Source organism: Camelus bactrianus, chromosome 10, assembly GCF_048773025.1.
Source record: "Camelus bactrianus isolate YW-2024 breed Bactrian camel chromosome 10, ASM4877302v1, whole genome shotgun sequence".
Lineage (NCBI taxonomy): Eukaryota > Metazoa > Chordata > Mammalia > Artiodactyla > Camelidae > Camelus > Camelus bactrianus.
Genome location: NC_133548.1, coordinates 32,577,223 through 32,592,992, shown reverse-complemented (window position 1 = coordinate 32,592,992; position 15,770 = coordinate 32,577,223). Strand labels below are relative to the sequence as shown.

At 35.9% G+C, this 15,770-nt stretch overlaps 1 long non-coding RNA gene across 1 annotated transcript in view; it reads right to left on the bottom strand.

Annotated features, from left to right (window-relative positions):
- Positions 1–15,770, bottom strand: part of LOC123619610 (uncharacterized) — a 289,556-nt gene that overhangs the window by 151,120 nt on the left and 122,666 nt on the right. Inside the window, exon 3 of the long non-coding RNA XR_006728277.2 lies at positions 3,317–3,362. This is a non-coding gene — a long non-coding RNA (uncharacterized LOC123619610). The remainder of the gene's footprint in view (positions 1–3,316; positions 3,363–15,770) is intronic.

Below are 15,770 nucleotides of genomic sequence, written 5' to 3'. Positions count from 1 at the left end.
TCACACATTTAATGCTGAGGATTTAATGAGAAAATGAAATAAAATGAAAGATTTCAGGATTGTGCTGGGCACACAGTAGGTGTTCCATAATTTTATTATCATCATCATTATTATTATTATGGTGATTAGTAAGTGTGTAATATGTCTAAAACACCTAACATTTTATTTGGTGCATAATTGATCCTCAATAATAAATGGTAATAAATAAATAGTAATTTCTCACCTGCCTTTTTCTTTAGGTGGTCCCTTTTCTTCTGAAATTTGAGGACTCCAGCAGCTTTTCACAGTTAACTTTGTGACTGAACTTACAGTGAATCTTTTCATAAGATTTTCTCAGCTGGAAAATGTCTGATACATTATTGATCTCTCTTAATAAGCTGAAGACTGATTCTACAATGCTAGGGAAAGATGGCATACGAAATAAGGCCCATCTATTTGTTCTACAATATTGATGGAATAACTACTCTACATCAGACATCATTTCAGTATTAGAAGCATAGCAGAGAATAAGACAAACAAGCATCCTATGTGTATTGAGTTCACATTTTAGTAGGAGAGAAAGACAGTCATCAAATAATCAGAAGAACAGCAATTCTAGAGATTGACAAAGATAATGAAGAAGACAAACAGGGCATTGTGTCCTAGCGAGATTAGGGAGGGTGGGATAAACAAGATATGGCCATCATGGAAGCCCTTCCTGGTTAGGTCACGTTTAACTGAGATCTGAATGATGAGACGAGCACATATATGCAACAATCTAAGGAAAGAATAGTCCAGAAGGAGGGAAAAGCAGTGCAAAAACCCAAGGCAAGAAAAAGTGTAGACCTCACATTATTGGTATAATAATTAATAGACAAAGAGCAAGTCAAAGATGATAATGATTATACTCCATGGATATATGAGCTTTTGGTATTTTCCATCAAGCCTTGAGTTCTGGCTGTGAACCTACTCCTGGCAAGGGAATATTATATGTGAGTTCACACTGTGCATTTTGCAAGCTCACCATCCATGGCATGGTACCAAATGATTTCTGTTAGAGAGATGAACATCAAGCTCTTCTTTTTATAGCCAATCTCTCTCCTAAAGGACAGAATGCTGTAAGCCCACATTCCTTATTCAGCAAGAATCCCCACCCAAGACCTTATTTTCAGAATTACATCAATAATCATTTTCCTGTGATGGCCCATCATGTTAGGAAACTAACTCATTGGTGTTTTTATAGCTGATTAAACTTTTCACTCTGCTGTGTCTCAGCTATAATGTGTCAACAGTTTTCTCTACATTAATAACCTCCCAATGCAAAGGTGCCATAATTAAGCATCTTGTTTTGACAGAATTGTTGCAGTACTGGGTACTTAGAAGGAGGGAAAAAAAGTAAGTAGTAAAAAAGCAATTTATTTTCCTAATGTTTAATGTTTATGTGTGTAGTATACACAATGCTCTGCAAATAAGTGGATTGGAATAACCTGCTGTAATATTGTATGTTGTGTCAGGTATAAAGTGTCACTTATAAAATTATCATACAATTAATTTTCCATTTAAAATGGGAAGGGACAGACTGGGATTTCAAAATGTAGAATAGATAAACAAGATTGTACTGTGTAGCACAGGGAAATATATACAGGATCTTGTGTGGCTCACAGCAAAGGAGAATGTGACAATGAATGTATGTACGTTCATGTATAACTGAAAAATTGTGCTCTACGCTGGAATTTGACACAACATTGTAAAAGGACTATAACTCAATAAAAAAAAGTTTAAAATAATTTTTAAAAATAAAAAATAAATAAGGGGCCTTGTTCAAAGCCAAGTTCTTAAAAAATCAGTGAAAATTGGAGTATTTAACATTTACTTATTTGTCAGTACATGAATGGAGAATTAAAACAAAAGTTACTGAATACATACTTTGGTTAAGGTACTACATCATAAAGTTTAAGGGGTAAAGAAGAAGAACTAGCTATATATCCTTCCTACTCTGGAAGCCATTGACCATTGACCAGAAACCATTGACCAGAAAATGATTTCTTATAGGAAAGGTTCAAGTGAAATATTACAATAAGTTAGAGGCAGGATTGATAAGTTGCATAGAAAACATGACATTTGAACAGAACTTTTACTGAAAACAATTATTTGGTTCATTGTGAATAAAAGCATAGAATCTAGAAAATATAAAGATGGAAAAGATGGAATACTTGAAGTAATTTTACAGGATTATACTGAAAAATTAATTAGTACAATAACATGAAATACAGATGGAAAAGAGGACGGAATTTTAAAATATAGACCTGTTAGGTGAACAAAGAGTGAGATATGCAACCAGCCCGCTGGTGGATAGCCCACAAATTTCCCCAAGTGGCAGCATTATTCTGACAAATTGTCTTCTTTTCTTCCTTTCCTTATTTTCTTCCTTCCCTCCCTCTTTCTTCCCATCTTTCTTTCTTTCCTTCTTTTATTATATTCATTCCTTTGATATGAACTCATTATTACAGCGAAGTACTGAGGTTAACTAATATAGGAGACAGTCGTCATCCTTACCCTCATGGTGCTTATTATCATTTATATTCAGTGAGAGATACAGAAAACAATTAAATTTACATCATTATAAATTATGATAAACATTGTTGAGGAAACAAAAAGGGGGGAAATTAATGTGCTACCTGCCTCAGAAACGGTAATAGAGAAAGGTTTTGTTTTTTTTTTGCACTATGTGGCAATTAAGCTAAGACTTTTTAATAATATAAAGACACTCCTGGGTTTTTACTTAAGTGAAATTAAAATCTATGTTCCTATAAAACCTATACACGAATGTTTATAGCAGCCCTTTTTTAACTACCAAAAACAGAAAACAATTCAAATGTCCCTCTAGTTGGGAACAGGGAAAGCCACTGCTTAGCCATACATGAACCACTACACCGGAACAGAACAGGATAAAAACTGCTGAGGCATGCAACAGTATGGATAAATCACAAATGCTGTACGCTAAGTGAAAGAAGCCAGACTCAACAGGCTGGATGCTATGTGATTACACGCGTGTGACATTCTGGAAAAGGAATGTAGAACAGACCAACGGTTGCCAGGAGTTAGGAGTGAGCTAAAGTTTTATCGACTACACAGGGTTTTATTATTGGTTCCGAGGTGATGAAATTGTTCTGTTTCTTCATTGTCACGGTGACTGTATATTTGCCAAATCTTACAGAACTACATCAAAAAATGACTTTTACCATATGTAAATTTTAAAATTAAATAAATAAATAAGATTCTACTAAAAACCAAAACACCACTTATCTACAATGAGGCAAACTGGGGAGGGACTTACTGTTCTGAAGGAGAGGCTCCTGATCCCATTCAAGGCACCTCCTGTCCTGAAACCAAGGTAAATAGAAGACAAGTTTGATCAGTGAGCCTAAGACTACAGCAAAGGAGGGGAAATCATCTTTGAGAATATTTTATTTCAGTCAGAGTCAGATCTGATCAATGATTCCTCATTAGATTCTAAGCCTTTTGAGTGCAAAAATACCATCTTACTCTTTTGGTTTTAACTATCTTTACACAGTGCAAAAAGCTCCCAAATTATATATAAAGAGATCCAATTGTCATCTTAGCTCAAAGCCATGTAGTTTCAATTAATTAAACACTTTTGTCTGAATTATATCAGTAAGAACAAAAAATAGAGTATTATGAGATATCTAGAAAATCACATTATCTTTATTACTGAATATAGTTGGCCAAAACTTTCTATGGTTTTAGATTTGTGACCACATATATAATGTGAAAAACAGTATGAATGAACTTATTCTACTAACTACAGAAAAAAGAAACCTATAAAACAAATGCCAATGACGCTACTCCAGGCTTAAATCTTATTTCGAGAGGAATTGGTACCAAACAATCTAAATAGTTATATTAATTCTTAAAATGAATTTGCTATGGAAATTTAGCTTTTGTCATGATATAGTGTAAAGAAGTTCATTTTTTCAAGTGATTTTCATGCCTTTTTAAAAAATATCAGAATATCCAATGATAGCATGAGAGAGATTTGAGATTGCATATCAGGCACGGCTGTCTTTAGAGGCAAAATGGGTAGGCTGGGTAAACTTAGAAACCAGATAGTTGGCTTATCTAAAGTCATTAACAGCTGGGAACATGAGAACATGAAGAGGAGATGAGACTTGTACTAGTTAAGAATTAAAAGTGTCTCATGTAGCTGCTAATAGCAACTCTAAGAGCAACTGTGAAAACAGAGACGTGTCAGTAAAGTGACCGCTAAAGATAATAATCGCAGTTTATATAAGTTGGCCAGTGTCGTATATTTAATATTAATATTAAAATTGTGAAATCCAAACATTTAGAAGTTATCGTGGTCATCAGGTTTTGAAATTCAAATTTTGGAGTTTGGAAATCTCAGTGTTAAACACTCGTGCTTCATAAATTTGTGAATGTCTCTTAGATTTACATATTTTTTTTATCTACCATCTCAAATAAAATATACAATTCAAATGCCTACTGATGAGAAGTCTAACAAAAGAGCAAACAAGTTTCTTCCTCAGGTTCCCAAAAGGGAAGGCATAGTTTAGAAACACTGAGCATTCCTAATTATAAATTGTGGTATAAGTTAAGGAATATTGATAAGTATGATTCCACCATAGCACAACAATAACAAACTAAAATCTAATGGATGGCTTTGAAATATAAAATTGAAAAACTAATTTCCAACAAAATTGTATTTGAAATCATATTTTGAGCTCTAGAGCAAGGTTAATCCAAGTGAAAAAGTTCATCAGAATTTTAGGAATTGATTTTCAGATACTATGTGCCCAGCATTCAGAATGAGGAAACCAATATTAAAAGAAATAGACTATGTTGCTCTGAATAACATCAAGCTAGATGGCCAAAATAAATATTATCAATACTGGGGGAAGAATCATTGAGAATACACTCATACAACATATTAACCAGGTATTATTTGTCCAAATCATCCAAATAAATATGGAAGTTCTGATTTTAGAAGCACGGACTTTATAAGCAGTGAGTCCAAGTCATTTGGGAATAACTCATGAAAATTCAAAAAGTTACTGCTGAAGTAGCTGGAATTTTACTTGTAATGTATCTTTTAAGATATATACTTTTCAAATTTATGCTTAAAAAACTGTAGATATAATCCAAGTATAAGTAAAATCTGATCTGATTCCATATAACCTCATTTTTAGATTCAGACATGTCTATACTATGGGCCAAGAGTCTATTTTGTCATTTATTTATTGATGCAAGTACGGTCAAGTTTAAAACTCTCCAATTATTGTTCTTTGCCTCAAACCCTGAATAGAAGGCATTTGCAATCCTCTTGATGGCAATCAGAAAGCTACCAGCTTGTGAGGAGGCACCACACTGACCCCCTTGTCACCTTCCTACCATGTACAGATCCATAAAGAGACACCACTTCTGAGTCACTACTTTCTTATCTCCATTCACACATTTATGATATCAGTCCTGAAACATAGCATTTAGCGTGAAATCTTTACCAAGGCCACTAACAGTGCATTATTAGCAGAATAAAAGAGAACAATCATTACATCAAGAGAAAGACAGACTACTTGACCTGGCCTTAGTCATACGCTGGCTCTGGGATAAAACCATGAGCTCTAGTCTAGCTCCAGTGGTCTTACCCTCCATACAGCAATCTACATTCAATGCCTTCAGTTTCTTCTTAGCAAGTGTCTCAGTGGTCATCTTTCTAATAAGTGACTTTATGTCTAAACCTTCTATTCACCAGCACTCTGTCCTCAATGGTGGAACATCCCCAAATTGAAGCTTCTACTTACCCTGCCTTTATATTAATTACCTTGATAACTTAGAATCCTTGTGTTTTCATCCAAGTTCAAAAAATTCCCTAAATCATCAGACATTTTAGTTCATTTTAGTCATCATTTCTCAAAATGTAAGATTACTCAGAAGCTAAACAAACAAGAAATGATTCTACAATCAATAAGATTAAAATATGCTATACACTATAGTTCTCACCTCCCACTTTGGAAATCCATTATGCATTTTGTAGCATATTGGAGTTTTGTAAAATCCTGTAGAAAACCTTTAAACTTTAAATACTCCAATATTTGCAAAATTCATTTGACTAAGGGATATCTTATTCTGAGAATACCTAACAACATCCTTCTGAAACTAGAATTCTGGAAAATACGCTTTAAAAAGTACTGTTGTTGTCTATTATTATTATCTTTTTAAATTTGTCTCTCCAATTAATTTTTAAGTCAGTATGTACATGAGGGCTGCTTACTAATACTTCTCATTCTCCTCCTTTTAGGTTCACGTGGGGATTTTCCCTCTCCTTCCCCTTTAAGTTGGGCTTGGCCATACGATTACAAAAAGCAGTGAAGTATGATCAGAAGTGTGTCATTTTCAGGCAGAAGCATTTAATTCCTGGTGCACGTCTATCCAGAGTACTCCCAATCACGCTATGAAGAAGTCATTATCATTCCTATATCATAAATGACAAAACTCATTTTCAGAGAAAGCTAGAATAGGATTCTAATTTGTATGTTTTAAGTCCCATGCTTTTCCGACCACACCTTGCTGCCTGAAGTTGATATTCCTATCACACTGAAACTCACCTTTCATCTCCCAAATGACATGTTATTCCTTTCATGAATTTATTTTTGCATCCATTATTCATGTGAAATTCAGGGCACTACTCCACTTAAAGGTATGGTTTTATTAGTGTCAATGGCTAGAGTTAAAGCCAATGTTACTTATTTCCCAACAGAAAATACGCATCTGTGCATTTCTTCCTTTGAGTTAATATAAACATGATGAAATCTGACATTTCCCCATATTATTAACATAGCTCAAACCATGCTATTTTTAATTGAGTATTTTAATATGCACATACTGCTGTATCAGGTGGATGGGGGCTAGAAAACAGGTAAGTTTACAGCTAAGTAGAGGAAATGGATTTTTCAACAATTATAAAATAAAATCATGGGATTATGACTAACTTGAGGTGCAAGAAATGAACTGTGGGAACAACATTGAAGATGACTGAATTCTTTCTGGGGAGACCATGGAAAACTTCCTAAAGGAGTGGAATCCATAGCAGAGTCTGGAGACCCCTTGGAGGTCCCTGAGACCATTTCAGGGGTTTGCAAAATCAATTTTTTTAATTAATTGTACTAATGTATTATTTGTCCTTTTTATGTGTACAGTGAAATCTTCCCAGAGGCTATTTTATGTGTGCTATCATAACACAATGAATGCAGAAGTTACTAGAATCCAGCTATCTTCTACTAATCCAGAGGTTTACAAATATTTAAAACAATGCCCCTATTGTGGAAAGAAGAGTTATTTTTATTAAAATATTTATGTTACCATATGGGTTTTTTATTTTGTTTTAAAATAGATTAATAATTAAATATTTTTAAATACCTCAGATTAATTAACACCATGCTAATTAATGGAGTGGAAGACATCAGGATGTCTTCTATTTTTCCTTTTAAAGCATTAAATGAATAGTCAGGGAGATTTGGAATCAATCTTGTTCAGGTTTTTCCTCTAGTATCCTTTACATGTTTGGGAAAGCCATGAAACTCTTTCCGTTGTAATATCCTCATTTGCAGGGTAGGGATAGCAACAAATGCTCTGCAAGCTTCACAGGTCATTTTTACTTATATACTTATGAAAATTAAATGAGATTCCACAAATCAAAACAAACACCACCACGACCACTTTATACCAAAAAAGATACTATCAATGCTCAGTATTATTATGGTTCTCATCTAACTCATTTTTCCTTTATATTATTTTTATTTAAAACACTTATCACAATCACTTTTATTCTCTTTTATAAAATGACCAAAAAAATTAAAATTGCCCATCATCTTAATAATACTTTTACCAATATTCTAAACTCTGAACACTAGATCAACTCTACTGGTCATTTCTCATGCTGGAATCCTAGAAACAAAGCACTACTGGTAAAAGTCATGTAACAAGATAGATTTGAGTTATAAAATGCATAATCACCATTCTCAAGTGCATCTTTAACATTATCCCCAAAACTTACTTATTTCTCTCACATACTTCCCAACCATTTTAAACATTACCAGTTCTCCTAAAACTCTGATATCCTGGCTGAAACCGTCTAACCATATATACATACATGCCTGTGCCCAAAAAACTTCACCTTTTACTTCCCAGAGGAAGTTTTTTTTTTTTTTTTTTTTTCAGCATAAGTTCACTGAATGCCTGTTAAATACTAGGCATTGCTTCTGGTCCTGGGAATATAGTGATTCAATGGACATAAAATATCCCTGGCTTCCTACTCTTTAGATCTAACAGAAAAGACAGACAATAAATATGTGAATAGATTTCAAAGAGATGACTATAGGAATGATTAGATTAAGTGATACAAGGATAGATAGACATAGACTGATTACTATGATAAATTCTGGTAGTGATGTGTTCTAAAGAAAACAAAAGGTTGTAAGGCAGCAACAAGGACAAATACATACAGTGACAATAAAAGCCGGCCTGAGGAGGAGTCACTTGAGCAATGAGGCAGAGTACTGACTACTTACTCCCTTCTTAGCAACAGAGCTCCAGTTTTAGTGGGTGCATGGCCACCAAGGAAAAAGTAACGTATTTCTTGTCCTCTCTCATGGCTAGGTGTTACTATACGACCAAGCTGCAGCCAGTGAGATCTAAGAAGTGTCTTGTGCTACGTTAGGAGGCCTTCCTAAAAGGGAGGGGATGAACCCTTCTTTTCTGCTTTCTCCATCCTACTGCCTGGATTTTGTTGTAATTGAAATCGGAAGACATCTGTGGGATAAGGGGGAAAGTCTGTGGAATCTGTCAAGATTTGCATTGGAGAAAGAGCACTGGCTGGTCTCCTGGAAAATGGGCTAGAGGGAGCAATTTGGAAGCAGGGTAACTGGATAGGAAGCTACTGCAATCACTCAAGGTCAACATGATGATAACTAGGGCAGCTGTAGAGAAAGTGGTAAAAAACGGTCATATTTTGAACATATTTTGGAAGAGAAGCCAACAGGACCTGTTAACTAGCTGAATGTGAACAGGTGCAAATGGGAAAGAGACACATCAAGGATAACGTCTAAATTGCTAACTGAGTGAACTGCGGTGCCATTTATGACAAAGACTGGGGAAGAAGCCGGTCTGAGGGAAAGTGAGGAGGTAAGGACCAGAGTTCTACTTTAGATGTGAATGTTAAGCCTGGCCTGTCTGTCGATATCCAGATGAAGATGCTGAGCAGACATCTGAACACAGGAACCTGGAGCCCTGGGGATAAAAATAGGACTGGAGATCCAAGTCAAGGAGTTATCAATATATGGGTAGTATTTAAGCTCTGAGGTTAGACAAAATCAATCAAAAAGAGAACACAATCAAGAAGGGCAGGGGATTACAGACCATGTGGAACTGCGGCTTTTAGAGTCCAAGTGGAGTGAAGGAAGCCAGCTTAGAAGGCTGAGAAGGAGAAATCGATGAGGTGTAAGAGGGAAACCAGGAGGAGTATGGAATCACAGAGCAAGGGAAGAGAGTGCTGTAAGAAAGGGTGTCAGACGCTGCTCAGGTTGAACAGGCGGATAAAAGAGGAATACATCATAGGTTTGGGAAGATGGATATCACAGCTCTAGTTGCAGTGAAATGGTGGGAACAAAAACCTTCTTACAGTGGAGAGGTGAAGAGGAGCTAGGAAATTCAACTATAGAAACACACAAATACAGAGATACGTTATAAAGGGAGAATTTTTTGTTTGTTTTTTGTATTTTTTAAGATAGATATTAAAATAGGTCTGTAGAACAATTGGAGTGATCCAGTCCAATGATGCAGGTGAAGGCAAGTTAGAAGGTATTTGAGAGGTTGAGATATAAAGTACAAATCTCATGGCCTTAGATACATGAGGGCAGGCAGGGCTCACATCTGTTATTGTAATCATGACATCCTCTGCCTAGGCCAGTGCGCAAGATGTCAGAGCAGGCAGATAGGAGCGGAGAAAGGGGGACATAGGCCAAATAGCAGGAACTGGGCAAAAAAGGAGGGACATAGGTGAAATGCAGAAAGCCATACATCATGTAATCAATAGGGGTCTAGAGAAAAGCAGGATCCTTGGGACTGACAAGAAATCACAAATTTGGGGTGACAAGTGCCCTGGAGGCCAACTAAGAAAGGGGGGAAAAGGCAGGAATCTCCAGTGTCTGAGTGTAACCTTTTACTCATTGTGCCCTCGTTATAATAAAATTAGCCTTGCTGATTAGACGTACCCATCATGCACCGACACCATGACACTTCTGACCCAAACTAAATCCAGACAAAAATCCCTTCTCCCTTCGGGAAGGTGGAGTTGGGATAAAAATTAGGGAATATGACCCCAAACCCTTCCCTCCCCAATGAATATTCTGCTTATTCATTTTTACATTCTATGTAATCAACTTACCAAAGAAACTCAGCACAGCTGCTCACCTGAGCCTGCCCGCTCTCCCCTTCAGAGAGTACTATCCATCCCTTAATAAATCCCCACTTTACTTTCTTAGCTTCTGTGTCTCATCTCAGAATTCTTTCTGCGACAAGAACCTAATCACCAGCAACAGTGAATGCTTAACAATTATTTGTTAAGTAAATGAATTAATGAATGTTACGTTCAATGATCTTCATCAGCATATTTTATCACCAAAATCTTTAAATAAGGTCATTACATTCCCTGTTTGGGAGGCAGGGGGCAATAGTCTGCTTAATAAGGTTAAAAAAAAAATCCTGAAGTTGGCACAAAGGTGCATAATGGCTCATCTCTGCCTGCCTCTCTAGTTTCAGTTCTCGACACACTTGATCCTACATCCACACGGCAGCAAACACCTAATTCTACAAGTACATCATGTTGTTTCTCGACTCAGCACCTTCACCACATGTGTTGTTCTCTGTTCTTACAAAAACTTCCCCTCATCAACACCCTGTGTTTTGCTAATTCCTATTTACTCTTTAAGACTCAGCTCAAGAATTGCTCCCTTTAGGAATATGTCTGTGAGCCTCTTTTCTGAATTAGAGCCCCTTGGTGCTCCCAAAGCAACTGTGCAAACCTCCAACAAAATAATTATCATATTATATTGAATTTGTTTATTAACTTGTTTGTTTCCATCATTTAAATTAAGCTATAAAGTAAGTATACTTTTTATCTCTGAATACCCAGAACCTAGCTCAAGACATTTAATTAGTGCCATTAAGTGAATAATATAATATCTCTGGTACCCTGATGATGACCATGTTTATTAATCAACCAAAAATGTTTACTCCATAAACATCTTCAACAAATGAGATTGCTTATATTGAATATCTCTTTGATTTTCTTGTTGCTATATAATTAAAAGTTCAGATGCTCAATGGGCCCCAATCTCAAAAGCAGTTGCAGTGTAAGTGGGCAACGTTATGTAAAATAGCATAGAATCATCATGAATTAATGTAGAGATCGTAGATACCAGGGTTTCCATCTGCCATTCCTCATCATTGGCAAATACCCTTAATTAATCACTGTAGTCCTACTGAGACTGGATGTGGCCTTTTTGCAACATAGTATTTCCAGGCACTCAATATCAGAGTTAGCATAAGAAATGAAATTTAATTATCTATCTATGAATTAGTACAATGGGTTGGATGAGAGTAGTATCCTGGATAAACGAAACAAAGTTCAATCATCTGTGATGGTGGATGGAGATTACTATGGGCAGGGAGGTTGAGAGCACAGGAAGTGCTCTAGGAAAAGAGCAGGCAGTGTCATGGTACGAGGCAGCTGCCAGAAGGACAGAAGGACGCAACTTAGTTACAGAATGGGAGAGAGGCCAAGGATGAATTTGGATTTTTTTTCTTTTCTTTTTTTTTGCCCAAATGGTTTAGTATAGTTTAGTAGTTTCTTATAAGAACAATGAATTTTCTCCAGCCATGACATCTATCCCCATGTATGTCAGTACAATTCTTACATACATGGTAGCCTATAGGGTAGGCCAGATAAAAAGGAACAGACTGATCTTAGAGATTCTGAAATCTGGTGTTCAGAAACATAGGCTAAAAGTTATCTGGTAATACTTTATCAGAACTCTGAGATTTGCAGTGCCACATAGCACTACTGTATTATAAAGGCTGTGGACTTCTTGAAGGCAAGAACCTCAGTCTAATGATCTCTGAATTGCCTGCCACATAGACCTGACATATGATTGGCACCAAATATGTGCCTATTCTAGGATCTCCAAGGACCTCAGTTTCTTACTCTCCACAGAACTTCTCTGGATCACTTGGGAAATAGGCACCCCATAAATCTTCCCTAAAGGAACACACTCCAGAACAAGTTCAGGCACCAAGAAGGAGTGGACAGGTTGTGAAAAGTCCAGGGGTGAGCTTTCAAACAAGAAGCAACAGAAAAGATAAGGGTGACAAAACGGTTTGTAAATGTCATGCTCTCAGACAATAGAAATGTAATATAGTTAACAAAAATGGGAGAAGATGGGAGAAACAAAGCAGAGCATGTCCACTGATGGTCCCATTGTTATTAACTTACAAGGCAAATGAAGCAGCACAAGTATAAGCATTTGTAAGAGTGCAAAGATAATTCAAACATGGTAAGTGTCATTAAAGTTGAGTAATGGAAGAGAGGGAGGGGAAGAGAAGAGAAAAATGTTCTTTTTTTGTTTATTGTAGGTAGCTGATAGATATTATCTTGACACCTGCTCTCCAATGTTCATAGCAGCACTATTTACAATAGCCAAAGCATGGAAACAGCCTAAATGTCCATTGACAGATGACTGGATAAAGAAGATATGGTGTATTTATACAATGGAATACTATTCAGCTATAAAAATGACAACATAACGCCTTTTGCAGCAACATGGATGTCCCTGGAGAATGTCATTCTAAGTGAAGTAGGCCAGAAAGAGAAAGAAAAATACCATATGAGATCACTCATATGTGGAATCTAAAAAAAAAAAGAACATAAATACAAAACAGAAACAGACTCATAGACACAGAATACAAACTTGTGGTTGCCAAGGGGGAGGGGGGTGGGAAGGGATAGACTAGGAGTTCAAAATTTGTAGATACTGACAGGCATATGCAGGGTAGATAAACAAGATTATACTGTATGCACAGGGAAATATATACAAGATCTTGTGGTAGCTCACAGCGAAAAAAATGTGACAATGAATATATGTATGTTCATGTATAACTGAAAAATTGTGCTCTACACTGGAATTTGACACAACATTGTAAAATGAATGTAACTCAATAAAAAAAGTTAAAAAAATTGATATTATCTTAAGATAGTACTCAAGATAGTATATAAAGAAAGACATTGGTCTATTAGAAACCACTAGAATAAAAAGCTAAACTATTCTAAAAACCAAAATAAATACCAATAAAAGCTTTTGGAAATGACAATGCAATGAAATGTTTAGTGTGTGCATGTGTATTAATAAATATGTAAAACCATAAGGCAGAAATTAGAATTTCCAGTAGTTTATCGATCAATATATATACTTTAGTAAAAGGAAGAAAAAAAGATGTTTGCAGTGACTAACAAATCCATATCCAACTGTTTACTGAATGCAACAGACTCGCCTAATAGAAAGTGGTTCGGAACAGTTAAAAATGAATGGCTAGGCAAATACACATCATGCAAATGCAAGTGAAAAGAAAGGAGAATGCGCAGTTTTAGTATCAGATGAAGTAGAATTTAACCCAACATATTATTGCTTCCCCCCAAATACACATTTACTAGCTCTCATAACAGGAAAGGTTTAAAAGTAAAGAAAGTTCAGGAACAATGAATTCATCTAGAGGCTAGACTGTGGAGCTGAGAGCTCCAGAGGTAATGGCTGGATCCAGATTGGGGAATCATAGATACTTGGTAAGTCTGGGATATCTTTTATGCAAAAAAGCAGGGTAATGATCAGACTTACTGGTCATGTCAAAAGGACACAGTGTCCAATATAGAGGGAATTCTACTGGCCAAAGATGCAACGAGACACAATTTAAGCATTGAAAGAATAACTGAAATTGACTCAAATTCACCGCATACATAAAATCTGTAAATTCATGATGATATGTGAGAAGGAGCTAGAGACGGGGAGAGAGAAAGAGAACCACACTTCTCCCAATCAATTGGTTGTTTTAAAAGTAAGAGGCACAAAATCCTTGCTCTAAAAATTTAACGATGAAAGGCTTTTCCCATAGGAATTGTATTTCACGTTACCCAAATCACCCTATTATATGAAAGACATTTTTTTCTGTATTAAAAATATGTATTTTGCAACCTCCAATGCAATCATTGCTTCTGGCAATGATTATTAGGGGCAAGAACTGTCATGTAAAATGCTGATGGGAAAAAGAACAGCAGAGAGGTGAGGCTGTCACAACTGGAAAGCACGGATCAATCAGTATCACCAGAAGGGAGGTGGCCAGGTATTTTGTGTCTCTCGATGTGATGGATATAAGACACACAGCAGCATCGATGAAATATTTTTACCAAAATGCTTGAACCAGATTTTAATGGAGTGTCAGTCTCCAGAGATTACTTCCAGTTTATGGGAAATTGTCAGAAGAAGCAAAGATATACATCTACAATGCGGAACACTCTTAAGATCAACTGACATAAGTTTTGTTTTTAAATAAATCAGTAGTATGAAACAATTAAATAAATAAAATTAAAAAGAAGCATACAATTCTAGAATTAAAGAGGCTCAGATTCACAAGAACCATATGTAATGCAGGACTCGAGTTGGATCCTAACTTAAACAACCCACCAGTAAGAAAACGACAGAAACATTTTGATTATGGACCAGGTATTAGACGGTACAAATAATGAGCACAGATTTTGTTACCTGAGATAACAGCCCCATGGTCATGTAAGAAAACATTTTAGAGATACATATGGATGTCTGTAGGTTGAAATAACATGTTTGGGATTTGTTTAAAATGCTTTAAGAAAAAAAAGAGGGAGGAATATAAAGAGACTGATGTAGCAAGTGTGACAAAACCTAGATAAATTTTTGGTTTTGGGAGATGTATTTGTGGGCCTCTCATCCTGTTTACTTTGTGAATGTTTAAAATTTTAGAGTAGTTCTCACTAAATGGAAAGAACAAAAAGGAAAAAAATACTGTTTGTTTAATAAAATATAAGAATAAGAAAAAGAAATAAGGCTTCTATGGAAACACAAAGCTCCAATTAGGAGCAGAAAACAGCGCCTAATTTGTTTTTAAAAAGAAAGCACATTCACACCACATCAAGCCATTTTTTATGAACCTTACTCAAATTGTAGGGCAACTGCTAACCTCTGTAAAGGGTTTTGTTTTTTTTTAAATGTGCCCTGAAGTAATTTATATTTATTATCATGTCTATGGCTAAAACCAAGGAAATCAAATTCTAGTGGGGAAAAAAAAAAAGCATTTCCTTTCTACCTGAGCAGTGCATAAGGGAAACTGGGAGCTTTCCTTTTCTCTGCATTTTTCCTTTTGTAATAAAGAGTTTAAGTTTATTTGTTCACCAGGCGGGATGTGTGGTCAGGAAAGCTTGTGGGAGATTTGGGCATTTAATGCCAGCAAACAGAATCATGGGTGGTGAAGCTGATCTAATGTCTGGCTTGTAGAAATGCTGAACCAAATAATCCCGCAGTATTCTAGAGAGGTCTGGTGACATAGTATGTCTTTCTGTCTGTTCACAATCAAACATAAATGAGGGGATTAGCTCACTTAGCAACAAACAATAAGGT